Here is a 19,054-nt window from a genome sequence, read left to right as displayed (position 1 = left end):
TTTTGTCACATAAGTCTTGTCTTATTGTGCAAAAAAAAAAATTCTTTTAAAACCTTCCTAATATCAGAGGACACCATAGTTTCTAATCTTTAATGAAATGACCATATCTATAATCTTTCAAATATTACTCTTAGGGCAACTAGAGGGACCCAAGAGAGCTTAATGAGCCAGAAATGAGAATAAAAAAATAGAAACTTGAAAAATTGTGCATATATATATATATATGTGTCCTTTAATCAAAAAGAATCATAGTTTGATTTTTTGGGACATCTATGAATAGGGATGGTGATCTTTTCTCTGCAGAAAGATGGGACCCCACTTATTTAGAGGGCCAGTGGTGTTGGAGCTGGTGCTTACTAGCTCGCAAGAGTGCTGAACGTTTGCAATTTTTCCCCATTCTACACTCAGTGAGTTGTGTTGTAGCTTGAAATTGGCCACAGTGAGAGTATTTACAGTGGAAATCAGGGCCTTTCCTTTTTCCCCAGAGACAGTTGTTGAACATTTATGAAAACACCCCTGGGTGCCTGGATACAGAATGAATGCCCAGTAGTTAAAATTTTCCCTCTAATAACTTTCAAAGAAATAAACAGATAGACAGCTGAGATAAATACAACCTCTATGACTTAGCTTTACTTCTTTTTCATACAATTCTTTTGTGACTGAAAACTTATCTCAGAAGGAAGATAGTCCTAAGAGCACAAAATTCACCACTGAACCATGTAACCAGACCTCCCCAAACACAGTCCCTATCAACCTGGTAGATCTTTGTCAGGAAACAGAGCCCTCACTGGGTTTTCATTTCCATTTTTTCACCAGACATTTGCAGAGAAAAATTACTTCCTCCTGTGTATCCATTAGCCCCCAGCACTGAAGCTAATGAGCAAACTGCAAGCGAGCTGGAGCGCAAATGGATGTGAGTCACCAGTACACTTAGCCTGCTCGGCCTCCTGCGTCACCAGACACTTGTTCCCTCCCGGCTCGGGCAAAAGTCACAGTCCACAGTGGTACATCGCTGGGAGATGGCTGATCTGAAGGTTCTCCCTGAAAAGGATGCACTGATTTGTTCTGGTGAAATCACCCGCACACGTACCTCCCCATGTTGGGATTTACATCCAGGTTGAAATGCTCTTAAATTAATAATATTAAGCTAAGAGCACAGACCCCCTTTAAAATGCATTGCTTTATCAAGAACATAAAGCCAAACAAATAGAATTGAGGGCAAGCCTGCTTTTTCTGTACAAATATAAAGAAATGTGGCATGGTGAGGCAGGGAAGGCCAAGAGCCACCAAAGAGCCAAGAGGAGGGAAACAGTACATGCCGCCCCAAGAGAGCCTTGCTCCGTGGGATTTTGTTTGTTAGTTTATTTTTGTTTTGTGCCTTCCAAATCGCGAATGCTGCAAATGGAAGAAAGGGAGGAGACATTTGTGGTTTTAGGGCTTTCCTAAGAGGGCTTCAGAGCATCGAATAGTAAACAAGTGGCAGATTGAACAAAGAAAGATTTCTGATTAGCCTCTGGGAAGGCGGTGACACATTTTGTGTATGTGGGGTACTAATGGAAACAAATGGTAAGTTCACATTTGTGTTACTGAACAAATGATGCTGAAGCCTTGAAGAGTGGCTGAGCATGTACTGAAGGACGTTTTTATTTTTAAGAGTGATCTCTGTCAACAGGAGGGGGTGAGCATAATGAGGAAAAACTTTGCAGTGCTCGAGTTTAATTTATTTGTTTATATTCTACTTGGTTTCAGAAATTACTTAAGCCACTCTGTGAAAGGATATGTGACACAACCAAGTAAGCAAACTGAGCAAAAGGGAAAATAAAGATGAAAAAATAACAAACATGAGGAGAGGCTGGCGCACATGATTGAGGCTGCCCTTACGTGCACCTGAAGTGGGCCGTGGAGTGAGCTTTGTTTGAGCTTTCAGGAAATCAAGGTAGAGAGGACAATATGATGAATGATCCTTTCAGTATCTGTAGGATAAAAACAAATCAGTTGCTCAGGCGAAGCCCTGCTATTAGTACACTGAGCAGTAAGAAAAAATCTGACTGAAAAGGTCAGTAAACATTTACCAGTTGGGAGGGACACTGAGTACTAAGTATTTGAGTCTGATGGACATCGCCTTTAATTGATTTCTTAAGGGACATTACATTAAAAAATGCAACAATTAACATTTCAGTACTAAAAGTGTCAGAAGTTATACTTAAAATGCCTACCAAAACAATAGGAGTAAATCTAAATGGAAAGCATTTTATTTTACTTTATTTTATTTTATTTTATTTTATTTTATTTTATTTTATTTTATTTTATAAGTGCAGTTGCTTACAATATTATATGGTAGCAATTCACAGCTTCTAAAGGTTACACACTATTTATAGTTCTTATGAAATATTGGCCATATGCCCTGTGTTGCACAGTACATCCTTGGAGCTTACTTTACACCTAATAGCTCGTGCCCCTTACTCCCTCACCCCTGTCTTGCCCCTCCTCCCTTCCCTCTCCTCACTGCTAATCACTAGTTCTCTAGATCTGTGAGTCCGCTTCTTTTTTGCCATGTTCACCAGCTTGTATTTTTTATTAGATTCCACATACAAGTGACATCAAAGACATTTTCAATGTTTAACAAAATTAATGGGAAGGAACCTTCTAATTCTATGGTTGTAAACTGACACCAGTCTAAACTGAGTAGTGGTAAAAACTACTCAATACTGAGAAGTCAGGTAGGCTGTAGAAACAGGTCTTTTATTATCACAAAATCTCCCTGGCAGTTGTAACCGTGGGCTCTCAGAAGAATGAAAGCAAAGAGACCCTGAACCACAGCTGTCTTCACAGAACTCCTCTCTTTCTAATTTAACTTCTCATTTGAAATAGAAAGGGCCTGCCTGTTTGTGAGGCCGTCTTCATCTTTATCTCTGCCAGTTTGCTCTGTGGGGAGCTGACCACGTCCATCGGTTTTCCTCCTGGGACTTGCTGGAGGAAAGAGGAACCAGCCAAGCTTTCACTGATCATTCAGGACTGGTGTCACAAACTGGAAACAAGAGAGACCGAGGCAGCACAGGTGGCTTTTCCCACTGGATATTTGCTTAGTTCTAGTGCTCTGAGGGGCCAGGCTACAACCATCACGAGGTAGAATGGAACCTCCGCAGTCTCAGTGCTTTTCGGAAACAAGACTTAGCCCAAGTGGTGTCTGGAGCTGGGACATAGGCCATATACTTTTCAAGACATTGACTAGATTTTGAAGGTAGGTGAGGGTAGGAGGGGAGCGAGCCACACTGTGAGACCCTGATGGGGGGGGGAACTAGATCTCAGGGTGGAGGAGAAGGATCTCTACTAAACTCTTAATCAAAATCCTGGAAGGGTTCCATCTTAGAAAGAGGGAAGGCTAGATATAGACAGAGATCTACTACAGTTAAAACTCAGTCCCAAGCACGCTCAGTGTCTGATTTGAATTGAGTCCATCAGCCCTTTTTCCTGTTTATCTAACAGGAGTGGGGGAATTCTGTCTGGTGGTAGATACTATCATCTGGATCCCATACAGTTCTTTTATTTATACTATGTCCTGCATGCAACACACAATTATTAGACATATAAAAAGACAAGAATATATGAGTGATAATCAAGAAAAAGACACAGCTGATATAAATGGACTCACCAGTCATCCAAATATTCAATTTATGAGAGAACGAAAAGTCAGGAGGTGTGCATTTGACCCAGGAAAGCAGAGAACTAGAAAAAACTTAGCTCCTACCCTTACAACAATGAAAATCCCAACAAATCGCAAGTTTTTAGTTTTTCTTGACCCCATCAGAGAGCTTGACTAGATAGACACTTCATAAAGGAGGATGTCGAAATGGCCGATAAACACGGAAAGGACACTGTCTTGGTTATGCCCACAAGGGTGCTGTGCAGTATTGCTGTCCTGTACCAGCTCAGTGACACATCACAATCAGGTTTGACTGATCTTGTGCCTGGGATCAGCTACAGCATGGCGAGGCAGCTCTGTTCTTCTTTCCTGGGCTCACGTACGTCTGAGGGTTTCTGGCTGTCAGCTGAGGCTGCCGGGGTACCTGACTCTGCCCCGTAGCTGACTAGTCTGGACCTGTTCTTACGACAATGGCAGAGGCACAAGAGCAGGAGCAGAAACACACAAGGCTTTGGGACTAGTGCCCCGCAACCTGTTCATTGTATGGACTACTGATAACAACTGTGTAGCCAAGTGCAGATTCAGGGGATGGATAAGCAGACTCTGACCTCTTTAGTGAAAACTGGAAAGTCACAAGGTAAAGGGTATCGATACAGAGGCGGGTAAGGAATGGTGCTATGGAGGCAGTCTATCAAAGTGCTCTTCTCTCTGTGGCTGATTTTATCCTCTCCCACCCTAGGCTGGCTTCCTCCACAGGATAAAGGACACGGCTGGCTCTAGTTCTTGAGCTTTACATCCTGCATCCTCCACATCAGAGTTAGGTTGGCGACCTTCCTTTGGTTCCTGCTGGGAGAATCTCTGGGGAATGATTCTGCCTGGGAATGATTCTACTCGGCCATCTTTCTCTACCCCCTGCTTTCAACATTTTGGCCAGGGATTTGAGGTCAGGGAATAAGTCATGATTCTGGTCACCCATCTCCCGTTGTGTTTCTGGAATATTCTTAGTAAAAGGAAAATCACTGTAACCAAATGCATCCAGATAATTTTTATTTATAATAGTCTGTGTCTAAACAATCCAAAATATCCAGCAGCTGGAATTGGAAAAGTGCCTGGCATTTAGGTATTTGATAAATCTAGCTGGATTTGTTTCACTCAACAAATATTTATTGAGTAAGTCTTATTTACCAAGCACTTTATTAGGTTTTCAGGATAAGTTAGAAAGTTGAAGACAACAAACTCCTTCTTACAGCTTATGTGTGATAAGTGGATGAGTATGAGGGGTCTTTATAGAGAAACCTAAAAATTCTAGGAAACTTTGTTTGTGGACAATTTAGGTTGCATAATTGTGATAGGTCATCCAAAAGCATAATTGTTCCTTCTTGATCACATAATGATTCTGGTATTACTGAACATGTAGGTCTTCTGTGAGACACTTCTCTCATAATGTTTATTAAGTTATACAAAGCATTTGTCATCCTAAAAGCACACACATCAAATCACTTGAACTGAAATTGCTTTCCTTCCTAATATAAATAGAACTTTTTAATCAAGGATTCATAACACAGAGGGGGTAAAAAATATATATTTTTTTCTCTATTCTTGCCTCCAACTATGCTCTGGTAAATTATTTACTTCTAATTCTTTAATGAGATAATGAGTGGATTTCATGAATTATTTTTATTACTTTTGAATCATAGGAATACATTCACTATAGTTCAAATTTCGATTTCAAATGCCATCACAGATTTTCTTCCTCTTTGCTATTGGCTCCACAAATGCCTGAAGGCAGTCTGTTAGGACACTCTGCAGAGGCCAAGGCATCTCCACCCAAAATCTGGTTTAGATGGCCAGGCTGATGATACCACATGCCCACCGAAAGAGCAGGAAAGGTGAATTACTCCCGTGATGAGGCTTTAAAGGGACAGCAGGGAAGCTACCAGGCATGTCCAAAAATGGCCTAAGAGAGCAGGGAAAGGAGAGTGGCTTGGGGTTTTGATTGTGGTTAGGGAGGGGAGCTGGAATGAGGGTGCCCTTGAGGATAGGGACTTACTTTGTTTGAACTTCCTCTTGGTACCAAAGAAGGAAGCACTTGGGCTTTTGTATCAGCTTGAGAGTGATGGGCTTGACCAACGCTGGCAGTCAAACATCAACAGTTAAGGCAGACTCTTTTTTTTTTTCATTGAAGTATAGTCAGTTTACAATGTTGTGTTAATTTCTGGTATACAGCATAGTGATTTAGTTATACATATATATATATGTTCCTTTTTATATTCTTTTTCATTATAGGTTATTGCAATATATTGAATATGGTTCCCTGTGCTATACAGTAGGACCTTGTTGTTTATCTGCTTTATATATAGTCGTGCATATCTGTTAATCCCAAACTCTCAATTTATCCTCCAGACTCTTTATTTCACAGTCTAAGCAAGAGCCTTCTCTCTCCCGTCTCTCTTTTTGTTTCTGTCCCTCCACTTGGGAAAAAGCATAGACATATACATAATATGTGAGGTGATGGGTGTGTTAACAAACTAGGTGGGAGGAATCCTTTCACAATGTATTTGTATATCAGATCATCACTATGTACACTTTAAATGTCTTACGATTTTATTTGTCAGTTATACCTTAATAAGGCTGGAAAATCTTTAATACTCATTATTAAGCCAGAGAGATTTTTTTATATCATTGCACAGTTTAATATTGAATAGAGTCTACTGAAATAATACCTATTTTACTTAATGGATAAAATAGATATATTTTACTTGATTCATAGAGGATGTAGTAGCAAGTGAGGGGAATCCTTCTCTGAGACTGGAAACCAGGAAGCCAAGACATCATTCCAGCTCTGCACTTACTGGCTGGATGACCTTGAACTGGTCACTCCTCAGCTCTGGCTCTCAGTTTCCTCCTCAGTAAAATGAAATGACCAGATCATAACCTCCAGCATTAGAGCTTTCCATGGGAGTCTTTCCTATGGAGTTTCTCCTAACACCTGGTTGGGGTTATCACACCGATCATTTAAACTAATTGCCCTATCAGTCTAGGTGAACAATTAATTATCAGGTAATCAAAAGGATTGTGCTGGCTCTACTGACTGGTGTATGAACAGTCGAGTCAGAGGTACAGGCAGATGGGCTGTCTGTGGTAACATGTAGGGAGAGTACCTGAGATATATATATGATCCTATTGGCATACCCAGATTTCTGTGGGAGCAGTCGTGTAACTTACGTATAATGCAATGGGCTTGGAGTCCTTTGGTCATAGTCAACACCTATATCTACCCAAACCCAATTAACTGTCCCCTTAGAAGCAGGCCCTGTATTGACTCTCTCACTGAGCCTGGTGTCTACTGACTAACCTCTGAGAAGGCTCAACATTTTGAGGACAAACGATACACGGGCAGCTAGATGTCAACATTATCAATAGACTATAAGTACCTGTGTCAAGATGTATTTCTTCCTTGAAATTGAAATTGTGATTTTACTACTTAAGAGACACCGGTATTTTCCAGCAAGCCATTTTTCTTTTAAATAAGGTAATAGTGGTTTTCACACCTGAGCTTTATGCTAACAAACAGCACTAGCATCTCACTTATCAATGCTTACTGGTTTATGTGTTGTTTAATATTTTACAACTGTTTTGCTGGTTTATCCTGTTTTTATAGAATTATTATACTACTATCGAAACTACTAAAATGAGCTAACATTTGTCGAGCGCTTCCCACCATCACGTGCCAGGCATGGAGCTTAGTGTTCTGTGGGCATCATCACATTTGATTTTCACAACAGCCCCGCTGAGGGTGGTGGTCCTATTTCTCTCACATTAAATCGTGAGGAGGCTGAGCCGGGAGGAGAGGATAACGAGGTTACCTAAAGGTACACAACTGGTTAGTGAATTGAACCAGAGTTTCAAATCTGTCTGATACCATAACTCATGTTCTTAACCAAGATGTTTTACTGCTTTTACCAACATCATTTCATACTAATAATGGAGGCGATACTAAGTTGAGGGGGAAAGAAGCCTTTATACCATTCCATACGTTTCATTCCTTCTCCTGGGTCAGACATGGCCATTGGCAAACATTTTTAAATCTCTTCCCACAGGCTAGTTCTGCTCACCAGAAATGTGGAGTGAGAAGAAACAAACAAGCAAAAAACCCCAACTCTTTAAAGTTGACCAAAGATTTCAAAATGGGAAAATGGGTTCATTGTTGCCTTGGAGTTTTGGCGAAAAGAAAAAAAGAAGTTGAATACAAAGCATTTTGTTTTTGCCGTTTCAGAGGCAAAAAATGAGACAGAGCCTCTGGGCCAGGGAACCGGATGGCGCTGGCAGGGGAGTGGTGGCCCTGCTTGGGGGTCCTACCAGTCTTTTTATGGGGCTTCCCGCCTCATTAGAATGAAAAACATGGTTGAATAGAAAGAAAGAGTTATTTAAATATCTCCTTTTTTCTTTCCAGGTGGGAAGAATCCTGTATTCTCCCACTGTTAACACCAACCATGACAAGTAGGAGACAGCAGCAAAGTGTGGGCACAGCAGTTGCTCTAAGTATTAGACGTGTGTGAATTCTGAATTCCATGGTCAATTAAACTTGCTTTCACCTGCTTCTGTACTTTTATAAGTTAATTAAGAAATGTTAGGGAAATTGAACAGTGAGTCTGGCTCCAGGCATTGTGCTGAGATATCCATGGAAAAACAGACTCTAGGTTATGTTTCAGTTTTCACTCTGCTTGAGAGAAATGTGGAGAGGACGTCACTGATTTCCAGCCCTTGAGGGAACCCAAGCTGTCGCCATTGCAGATGTTTTTGTAAAGTTTGGATTTAAATACAACCCTTTAGAGAAGGCCTAAGAATCAGAAGTGTGGAAGGAATATTAGTGGAGTGAAGGCGTCATGTTACTAGTTTTCCTTTCCTTTTATTCATTTGGTCAACCCTTCAACAAACATTCAGCTCCAACTATATATCCAGCTGTGTTTTCTATGCTGGGAGAAAGTCACAAACAATATTTCTGCCCTATGGAGCTTATGTTGCATGGAGCTAGCAGGAGAAAAGAGTGAAATATTTCATAGTATTTACTGTGATACTTTCTGGAAGTTCAGCAGGTGGAGTTGAATTGGGCCTAAAGGTACCTGTGGGGCATCTCCTCTTGGAGGAGTATTATCTACTTAGGGGGGGTCTCTCTGCTTTCCTCACACAGGAGGAGGCAGTAGAGATATTTTGAGGCACAGGGAACTATATTCAGTATCTTGTAGTAAGCTATAATGGGAAAGAACATGGAAAGGAATATATGTATGTACATGTATAACTGAACCATGATGCTGCCCACCAGAAATCGACACATTGTAACTAACTATACTCCAATAAATTTAAAAAAAAAATATTTTGAGGGAGGTGTACTTTGACAAAGAATATGCATTATTGTAATTGTATAATTGAATATATTGCTGTATGATTAACATATAAACAGCATGCAAAGTGAACGTCAGTACAGGGCGTTAAAACCATGCTCTGTATTCGACAGCCTCGCTGCACCAGGGGTGGCCCGTGAACCAGCAGCACTGACACCACCTGGGAGCTTGAACGAGATGTAGACTCTCAGATGTACTGAACTTTTCCCAAGTTCCACATAACAAAGCTGCTTTTTAGTCCTGCATGTAGTTCCATGTGGAAAGAGTTTTCACATAAATACCTGTTTGATCAAATTCAGTTTTAAAAATAAAGCAACCTCTGAATTGGTTCTGAATTCACAAAAGCAATTGGATTTTTAATTTTTTTCTTTACCCTCTGTCAAAACATCTTTTGACTGAAGTTTTCACTTTTCAACTCATTGTTTCAGCATCATATAAACGTGGCTAGTACATAGCAAGACATTAATATTTTTGCAGGTGATTATGTCATGTGATTCAAAGGTTTTTGTTTTAGTTTTTCACCCTGTCCAGATACTTAGGACATGATCTTTAACAAAACATACAAAACAAAAAAAACTGTGTGTGTGTGTTACGTGTTTTCGCTCACGCGAGCATTTACTGATTTAAAGGAGAAAACTTTGTCCTGGTTAAGCAACAAAAGTAAATAGAATTAGATCTTGATCCTGAAAAGCCATGTTACCTTCTGTGGGGTCCAGATGAGAACTTCCAAAGTTGGTTCTGTTTTCAGAACTGTCCAAGACTTGTCCTTGTGTGCAGGGGTTGTTGGACGACCTTTAACAAGGCATGAATTCAAGGATTTCCAAGGCCATTCACCACCAAAATAGTCTGAGAGCCATTTAGTGTCTGCATGAGTTGAAGAACTGAAACTTCAACACAGAGTCACATTTTTGTTTAAGCAGGATGGTATCAAAGCCACTAGCTTCCATTTTATTCTTATCATGATTTGTCTTCCATCTGCAATGCTTTCTCCACATATTATTCTCTTGCTTCAAAGTTCAGTTCTAGTCTCACCTCCTTTGAAAATCATTTCACTTTGCAGTCTCATCCCGATCTCCTGCTTCTCTAAGTCCTTTAGTTCGCACACAGGGCGTGACTCACATTAGCATTTTATCATGTACTGTTGTTGGTCAATCATTTCATGTGTCTGTCTTCTCCAAGCTAACTGTTAAAGTTATTTAGGGTAGATATGAGATCTTAACAATGGAGTTCCTAATGTTTCCTACATGGAACGCATTAAGTCCTTCGAAACGAGTTGTTGATAAAACCAATTTACCCCGTTGCTTACACAGTGAAACCCAGGAGAGTTAGACTGTTCTTGGGTACACAGGAGGGGACTCAGAAAGCTCATAAAGCTCCACAGGGGTTTGTGGAAACTAGGAGTCAAAGATGCTGGAAAGACAGGGTTGAGTGTTTGCAGTCAGACTTCACAGCTTTACGGATTAGCCTACAGCCAACTCTGGGTGCCAGCTCTGCTCACCCACATTTGCCAAAGGGAACGTTTATGAAGGTGGGGGAATGAGGTGACTGAAGCTTAAGCCAGGCCCTGGGCCCATTATCTTGATGTGTGTTTCTGGCAGTAGCACATTCTCTGCTGTGGAGGTAATCACAGCACAATCAGTAGGGGCTGTGGCAGATCTTTAGCTTTTAGACCAAGGGCTTGATTGACCTTCTCTTGGCCCAGATATCTCCAGAGGAGCCCAGATCAGTTCGCTTGGCCTGCTCTCGGATTATGAAAGTGAAAGTTGTCAGTGACCGGAAACACGACTGCTTTCTAGAATGTGGTTCTAACCTCTGAAATCCAGCTGTGAGGATTCATTCCATTCAGACGTGGCGTGGGGTTTCATGAAGTCATTTCCTCTGTCGGTGCTCTGTGGGCATCCATGTGACCCAGAGAGCATGGGAAGTCTGCTGAAGTCCTTTGTGGGTTTGGGTAGTGAACTCAAGAGTTCTGCTCTTTCGTGTCTCTTCTCATGTACTGAACGCACTTGTTAGGTCCTGGCCTGTTAGCATCCACTGGAAGACTTGTTTGCTAGTTATGCAGGAGGGATAATTTTTTCCACTTCCCTAATATATTAAACTCACAAAGAAAAACTTACAGGCTTTGATGACTTCACTTATTTTTTTATTCAAGACCAAAAAATTGGCAAATGAATGTTCTGAGAGATGGTGTTTATAGTTCATTGCATGTGACGCTTCCTTTGCTATATCCATGCTGACGTACATGTACTGATAGTTACTCTTGCGCTTTTGCTGTGTCTTGTGTAAAAGGGCATAGATGTCTCCCAGCGTTTTTAATTGTAATATAATCAAACATGGATTCTTCCATTATAGCTCCTGTGTAAGTCTCGTACTAAAATGACAGCAGTTGAGTGATTACTTTGCTTTTAAGGTCTTCCATCAGTTTCAAAATCCATGGTGGCTTAAACACGATCTGCAAATACACAAGTATCTTTCAGTTAGAGGATATTTGCTGAGGCAAGAGACTCTTCCTTTATTGATCTGTAACTGCCCGGATCATTTTGATTGCCAATACTGTTAATCACATCACTTCCCTCTTCACAAGCCTACACGGCCTTCTCTCCCAGACCTCGGTCTTTTAACTTTCCATTTATGCATCGTAACTTAAATCATCTTGGTTAGTGGAAAAAAATTACTACTCATTGCTAAAGTTAAACTAATTGTTTAAAATGGTGGCCTTCCACAAAGTTTATTGTTTTCATATTCAAATTGTTCTCTTATATTATCTGAAGGTAATACAGCATTCTCTGGGATTTTTTTGTTTGTTTGTATGAGGAGATTGGCCATGTTCATAACACTGAACCTTCATAGACAAACCAGTTTGTCAACACATGGTTAAGTGCAATTTGGGAATCTCAAGAAAAAAAATTTATTAACTAGAGGGTAGATGACAACCTTCATGGCTGGCAGAATTTCCATGTATCTAAAGAAATAACCTCTAGACAGAGGAAATACAAAGACATTTAGATCTCAAAGCCCCCAGTTCTTACGGGGAATTACAAACTGATAAAAAAGGCTTCTCTGCCTCCTGACATCTGACTCTTTACATGCAGCTCTCCATCACTGAACTAGAGCTAGATTGCTAGAACCAAGCCTTGTGTGTCCTTTGGAAAATCAGCTCAAATGTTACTGCTTCTGCATCTGGATGAATTCTTTTTGGAGCAGAATAATATAATAGTTCTAGAGTCAGAGTGCCTAGATTTGAATCCCACCCAGATACTTGTAGGTAACATATGCAAGGCAGAATTTTAAACTACACAGACAAACACACACACACACACACACACACACACACACACACACACACACACATGTTTGTATTTGAGCCTCATGACAACTCTTTCAAGTAGATACTTGTATTATTCCCATTTTATAGTTGAGGAAGCTGAAGCATAGAAAGGTTAAAAGGTTAAACAACTTGTCCAGGATCACACAGAAAGTATTGGAGCTAGAATCCAACTCAGACAGCCTGGCTCCACTCTGTGCTTCTCCCTCTCAAGGTCGACCACTTAGCAGCTGTGTGGCTTTGGGCAAGGTCCTCGACATCTCTGTGCCTCATTTGCTGAATGGAGATAATTGTAGATCACTAAAGTGTAACAAACTTGTAGAGCCATTAAAAGGATAAACAAAGATAACTCCTGTCACTTTCTCAGCACAGCCCCTGGCACATAGTAAATGCTCAACAATGGCCATGTATTATTTATAATACTGTCTTCTTGGTGAGGGCAGGGACCATATTTTATTCATTTCATTTATCCATGTATGCTGATAAGTCACTTAACCTTGCTAGGCTTCATTTCCTTACCTGTAAAATGGGATAATAGAATATCAAAATCTCATGGTTATTTTGGCACAAAGAAGGCACTCAAAGAATACTGATAAATTAATGGAATATCTTTATGTAGTACCTAACACAGTTCCACATAAAAATTGGTACTGCAGTAAACACTTCTTGAGTATAGCCATCCATAATTGTAAAAATGATAATATTGCCTCCTCCTCATTTCTTGGGATCTGTGAGGATAAATGAGACACTCTCTAAGAGATACTGTTAGGAGGAAGGTGCTTTATAAATCTAAGAGGTTGCTATTAATGATGATGTTGATTGCAACAAATTTGGTATTGGAGAAATCACAAAAAATCACTCCAATGTGTAGGCTAAGCTTCATGAAAATAAGACATCAGGCCACATTTTGTCAGTGAATGGCCAGAATATTTATTTACAAACTCAGATATGAAGACTGGCCATTTTCTAAACATCTTCTGTAAATAAAGTATTGTACTAGGAGCTTTGCATACATGACCTTGCTTAAACTTCAACCCAAGGTAGGTAGTCTTATCATCATTCTACAGATGGAAGTGAAATAGAGTTTTAAAAAGAGAGAAAGAAAGAGAGACAAAAAGATAGAGACAAAGAGGGAGAGATGGGGAGGGAGAGAGAAAGAGAAATAGAAAGTGTGAATGCTAATGCTTATGTCACAATCACCTGGCTGATCAGAGGTGAAGCTGGAATTTAACCCCAAATATGTATCACTCCATCTTGCCTCTCTGGAGAGAAACAGAAAAGTAAAAACGTCACTTACCCTCCGACATGGCTAAGACCCAGCAATGCCTTTGGAAAATAGTCTGTGAGACCCACTAACTCGGGTCCTGACTTGCTGGCTTTTGCACTCAGGATGCCTGTGTTTGTGAAGGTGAGACCAAAATAGCTCCGTCCCTTCTCCAGGAGAAATTCCAGTTATAACCCAATTTAGGGAAAACAAATTGTCCACTTAGACTGGTGTGGTACATAAAATAGCCACCATTCAACTGTCGCTTAGCTTGAACAAAGTTTATGGGCTAAGGTGTTGGGAAGATAAAATTTATCTGGAACTCTAAAAATAAACTGAGGAGACCATATCAAAGAGTCACTGTGCTGATGACGTCAGTAGACATCAGGAAGGAAGGGGTAGACGTGGAGGTGCTGATGGGAGCCAGAGGCACACCAGAAGAAAGAGGGGACCAATAAAGAAAAACGTTGCTGCTTTGTGGAAATTATTTTCACTTGCAGAGTGTAAAACACTAAATATTTGAAGAAAACAGTGTTAGCACAATGACTGAAGGCACTCAGTAAAAGAGCATAGAGTTTTTTATCTGTTAGACCCGTGTGTGTGTGTGGTTCTTTTTTTATTGAAGTATAGTTGGTTTACAATGTTGTGTTAGTTTCAGGTGTACAGTAAAGTGATTCAGTTATCCATATACTATATATATTCTTTTTCAGATTCTTTTCCCTTATAGTTTATTACAAGATATTGAATATAGTTCCCTGTGCTATACAGTAGGCCCTTGTTGTTTATCTATTTTATATACAGTAGTGTGTATCTGTTAATGCCAAACTCCTAATTTATCCCTCCTCCCACCGCTTTCACCTTCAGTAACCATAGTTTGTTTTCTATGTCTGTGACTCTATTTCTGGTTTGTAAATAAGTTCATTTGTGACCTATGTGTTAATTAGAGATTTGCCATTAACACTTTATAAGACTATTGGAAAGCTCTTCAAATCCTTTGAAATTGGGATAACCCCATCTGTTAGGGTTATGAATATTTATACTAATTTTATGAGTGTCTATATAATATGTGTTCAATAAATGTCTTTTCCATTTCATTAACAACACAGTAGTGTCATAAGTCCTTGCTTTGTTTTCTAGGGTATAATTTTTTTATGTTGGCTTTGAGTCACCAAGATTTTATAAAAGTGCCACAATCAAGTGCCAGATTTAGTTTCTTCCTTTGTCTTCTATGTGAAGTTCTCCTAATGTCTCAACGACCAAGTTCAAGTATGAGATCTAAGTTCTTTGAGAAAAGTAAGCAGTTTGTGTGCTCTGTGTATTCTCCTGAGGAGTCATGAGTCTTCAGAACAGATTTGCAGATTTTGTGTTCAGTATTATAGGCTTAGGAATACTTAGCTTTCTAATCTATTGGCAGGTCATTTAAGCATTTTGAACAGAACTTAAACAATCACTATTAATTAAGGATATTAGAAGATTGTAAAACATTATTACCACATTTAGGAGCTATTGAACTAGGTTATTTCAAATCGAGATTCACATTAAGAATCAGTGGATTCTGTGGTTAGGATAACATTTGTTATCATTATAACCACCCCAAAGAGCAAAATAAATAAATCTTGATGAACCAGGGCAAATGGTGGCATCAAGGTAGAATGGAGGGGAAAAGTGAGAGTTAATCCCAAATGGATTTTAAAACAAAATGAAAGTCAACTCTCTGTCATCCTGGGTTATCTGGCTTCATTCTTGCTGTGAGAACTTGACTGGGTAATAAAGCTGATTAGAACTGATTTGTGTTGATGGTGAGAAGAACCAAGCCTCTGGGCTGGGCAGATAGGGGAGATGGATGAGGAACCTCTTTTCATCTCCTCCTCCTCTACATCTGTTTTACAGGAGCATCTGCAGGGATGGTTCGGAACATTTAAGGCTGCTTAGATAATGACAATCAGTGCTGGCCTCAATCATTAGATGATGTTGGAAGGTAAGTTCTCTTAAGTTTTTACTACTGTTATTCACACACTGGTTAGTATGATTACTTAAGGGCTCACTACCTCTTCCAAATGTAAAGCAGACCATAGTTTTTATGGAGAGCTTGCTGGGACAAAAATACAGCTCAAATAATGGCATGCATATCATTTTCACATACAACTCAAACACCACTTGGAAATCTTAGTTTCCTTTGCCTGCCCACAGAGAATGTGCGCTGGGAAGATGAGTTTATAACTCTCATGATAGAAGAACTTGGTGGAAGGGCTGGCATTCAGAGGTTCAACAGACTTCATCTCGTTGTCAGGGAAAATTGCTATTCAAGGACAGCTATGAAGAAGAACTGTGTCAAAAGGTTTTTGAAAGGGCAGTCAAATTGCTGATGAAAGCGGATGAAGCTGTGAAAGAGATTTATGAAGACTGATTGCGAATTGAATAGTGTTATGAGACACTCTTGGAATGCCCCAGCGTGGCTGGGGCCAGGAGAGAAGGGATGAGAAAGGGTAAAACACTGACTCCTGTTTGCCAGCAGACACATTAGGCCCTTCACTCAGATCTCAGCCGTCCGATGCACTGCACTCTGGGCATACTGGTCGTGGGAAATGCCTGTGGTTTTCCCAGCCTGCCTCTCTCAGCAGGCTTTGAGTGCAAGTCATCTCAAAGGCTGTAAGAAACCAATAGGAAAGGGAGCAGTGAAAGGTAATAATCGAAACACAATAGAAATAGCAGGGAACTGTTCATTGAAACAAGTTTTTGGCATGCTGTGAGTCATCTCACGGTGGATGCTACTTGCTCAGTCCTTGCGGAAGTGCTGCATGTGTGGTTCTTGATTGGCTCAGCCTCCCACGCGGATAAAAGGAATTAGCCCAAGTAGCTTCTGTAGAGATAAGAGCAACCTTACTGACAGCATGTTTATTCTGGTGGAAGCCAGCAATTTCTGCCTCTTAAACCAAGAAGCTCTAGAAAATACATCAGTTTACTGAGCTTTTCAACCTTAACCCTCTGCCATCAAATTTTAGTCTATGTTTAGCTAGTCATGTACTCTCAGGCTCACTCTAGATACAACTTAAACCACGGTTATAATTGTAATATATCAAAGGGATATCCAGATGGAATCATTGTTACGTCTTCCTATTCTTTTTATTAATACAAACTTTTAAGGTGATTAAGATTCTAAAATTTTAATAGGACAGAATGCTCTTGAGGACTACCTGTATAGGTGTGTGGGTGTGTGTTTTAACCTTGAATAAATGAGAAAAATAATTTCTAGTAGACGTACTCCTAGTTCCACACGAAAAATACTATGATAGTGACTGTGCGGCTCATGAACATGGCATGTGTGGATTTGGAATTCATTCGTTGGGGTTTAAATCATCAGCTGAGCATTCTCAAGCAAATTAGTTAATTTTTATGTCCTGTATTGGTCATCTGTAAATTGAGGATGCCACTGTCGTCACAAGGTTTTCATGAGGATTAAATGACATACATAGAAGAATGTAGTGCTGGCACGATAAAGGACCCAAATATTATTTTCCATTTTCTTCTCTAGAAAAAAATCCCTTATAGCCTGAATTTATTAGTAGGGGGTAGGAAGAAAAGTGTAGCAATGAAAAATAACTATGCACCACTGAGAAATAGCCTATCTGCCCATATCTATCTTAGAGGATGAAACACTTAAAATGAAAGTATTTTCAGTTGAATACTTAGATTTATGTATGTGCTATCTTATAAAGTCTCAGAAATGCTGGTGATTTTTAAAAATGTAATCAAGATTTGCTTTTCTCCACATTTGGGGTGGAATGCAAACTTGTCATACGTCTGAACTTGACTTAAATCCATGAATGAATTTTTATCTTTTTATAAAACATGGGAACTATTTTAGTAAGATTGAAGAATGAAGTTAGCAGGAGGAATTGCAGCTGAGTATCAGTCTCACAATGAGACACGACATTCTTCATTCATGAATCTGGTATCTAAGCTACCACCTTTTTCTGGCTTCCTTGTTAATTCATTCATAAGAATTAGAATGGGAACATCTCATTTTATGCTTCCTGAGACATGCTGTGTAGAATGTTAATGATCAACAACAGAGATAGAACAACCTTTAAAACGGATGTTTTATTGCAACATTCAACATCTAGGGAAATGGGAATAAAACAACGGAAAGGAGATTTGGTTGTTGCAATTCCGTGGCCATTGGAAAAAAAATAAAGATACTAAGAACTGAAGTGCGGTAAGTCAGGTCCATGACTCCTGATTACTTTTCTATTAGGAGTTAGAAAACCATGCTTGTACACATGTCATATGTTAGTATTGCCACCTGCCCATCCACTACTGCTCATGGTTTTGACCCTTTTCTCTATAATTTTGAGCCTTTAAAATTCTCTCCTCAACTACCCTGACTACTTCCACAAATGCTCTCCATCTTCATGGAAGAGAGTGGCTGTTAGCACCACGTCGTTCCCTTAACCACAAATGAGAGCACATTTCTGCTCTCCTACACCACCTCACACACCACTTCTGGTACCTGAGAGCCTAGGGGATATCTGCGAAGGCCATAATAAACTCCTTTATATTATCACTCAGATTTTCCTTTTTCATGTTTCCAAGAAAGATATACTCATTTGAATTAATTAGACAATAAATAATCCCATGAAGAAGTACATCCTAACCTCACCTCATGGTGATTATTTTAAGCTTGTGGCTAGATTTTCTAAATGCACATTCATGCTTAAAGCAGACTGTAGTCATCTTAAAATAAATGGAGACAAAACTCAGAATTACAGGAATATTTAAAATTAATATCCAACCTCCTAAGGATCTTCTTTGTATTAAAGTCATTTTATTTTTAAAAAATATAACTTTTTACTCATGATCAATTGTTTTGAGGACCTTTTAAACATAATGCTTTAAAATAATGCATACATGAGAGAAGGATTCAAAGTGCAAAATAATATACAGCAAGTAGTAAATCTCATTCCTAATGTAGACTTCCAGTACCATAGTCTGTCTCCTCAGATGAATCCAGTATTACCAGTTTTAATGTATCTCTAGAAAGATACACGTGTATATCTGTGGTAGGTAGAATAATGTCCCCATCTCAAAGATCTTCACATCCTCATCTCCAAATCCTAAGAATATATTGTTTTATATGGGAAATGGGACTTTGAAGATATAATTAATTTAAGGATCGTGAGACAGGGGTAGTAGTTTGGATTCTCTAGGTGTGTCCACTGTAATTACAAAAGTCCTTATCTTATAAGAGAGGGGTAGGAGGGCCAGAGTTGGAAAACATTTGAAGATACTATGCTGCTGGCTTTAAAGATGGTGGAGGGGCCATGAGCCAAGAAATGCAGGTGGCCTCCAGAAGTTAGAAAAAATAAGGAAATTAGTTCTCGCCTATAACATACAGAAGAAACATAATCCATCCAACACCT

The 19,054-nt window shown here is 39.6% G+C and overlaps 1 long non-coding RNA gene across 5 annotated transcripts in view; it reads left to right on the top strand.

The window, feature by feature from the left end:
- LOC123613624 (uncharacterized) overlaps window positions 1–19,054 on the top strand; it is a 490,223-nt gene that overhangs the window by 89,033 nt on the left and 382,136 nt on the right. For all 5 annotated transcript variants that reach the window (XR_012508744.1, XR_012508745.1, XR_012508746.1 and 2 more), the window contains exon 3: window positions 15,525–15,612. This is a non-coding gene — a long non-coding RNA (uncharacterized LOC123613624). The remainder of the gene's footprint in view (window positions 1–15,524; window positions 15,613–19,054) is intronic.

The sequence above is a fragment of the Camelus bactrianus genome, chromosome 8 (assembly GCF_048773025.1).
Source record: "Camelus bactrianus isolate YW-2024 breed Bactrian camel chromosome 8, ASM4877302v1, whole genome shotgun sequence".
Classification (NCBI taxonomy): domain Eukaryota; kingdom Metazoa; phylum Chordata; class Mammalia; order Artiodactyla; family Camelidae; genus Camelus; species Camelus bactrianus.
This window is presented reverse-complemented; position numbering and strand designations above follow the sequence as displayed.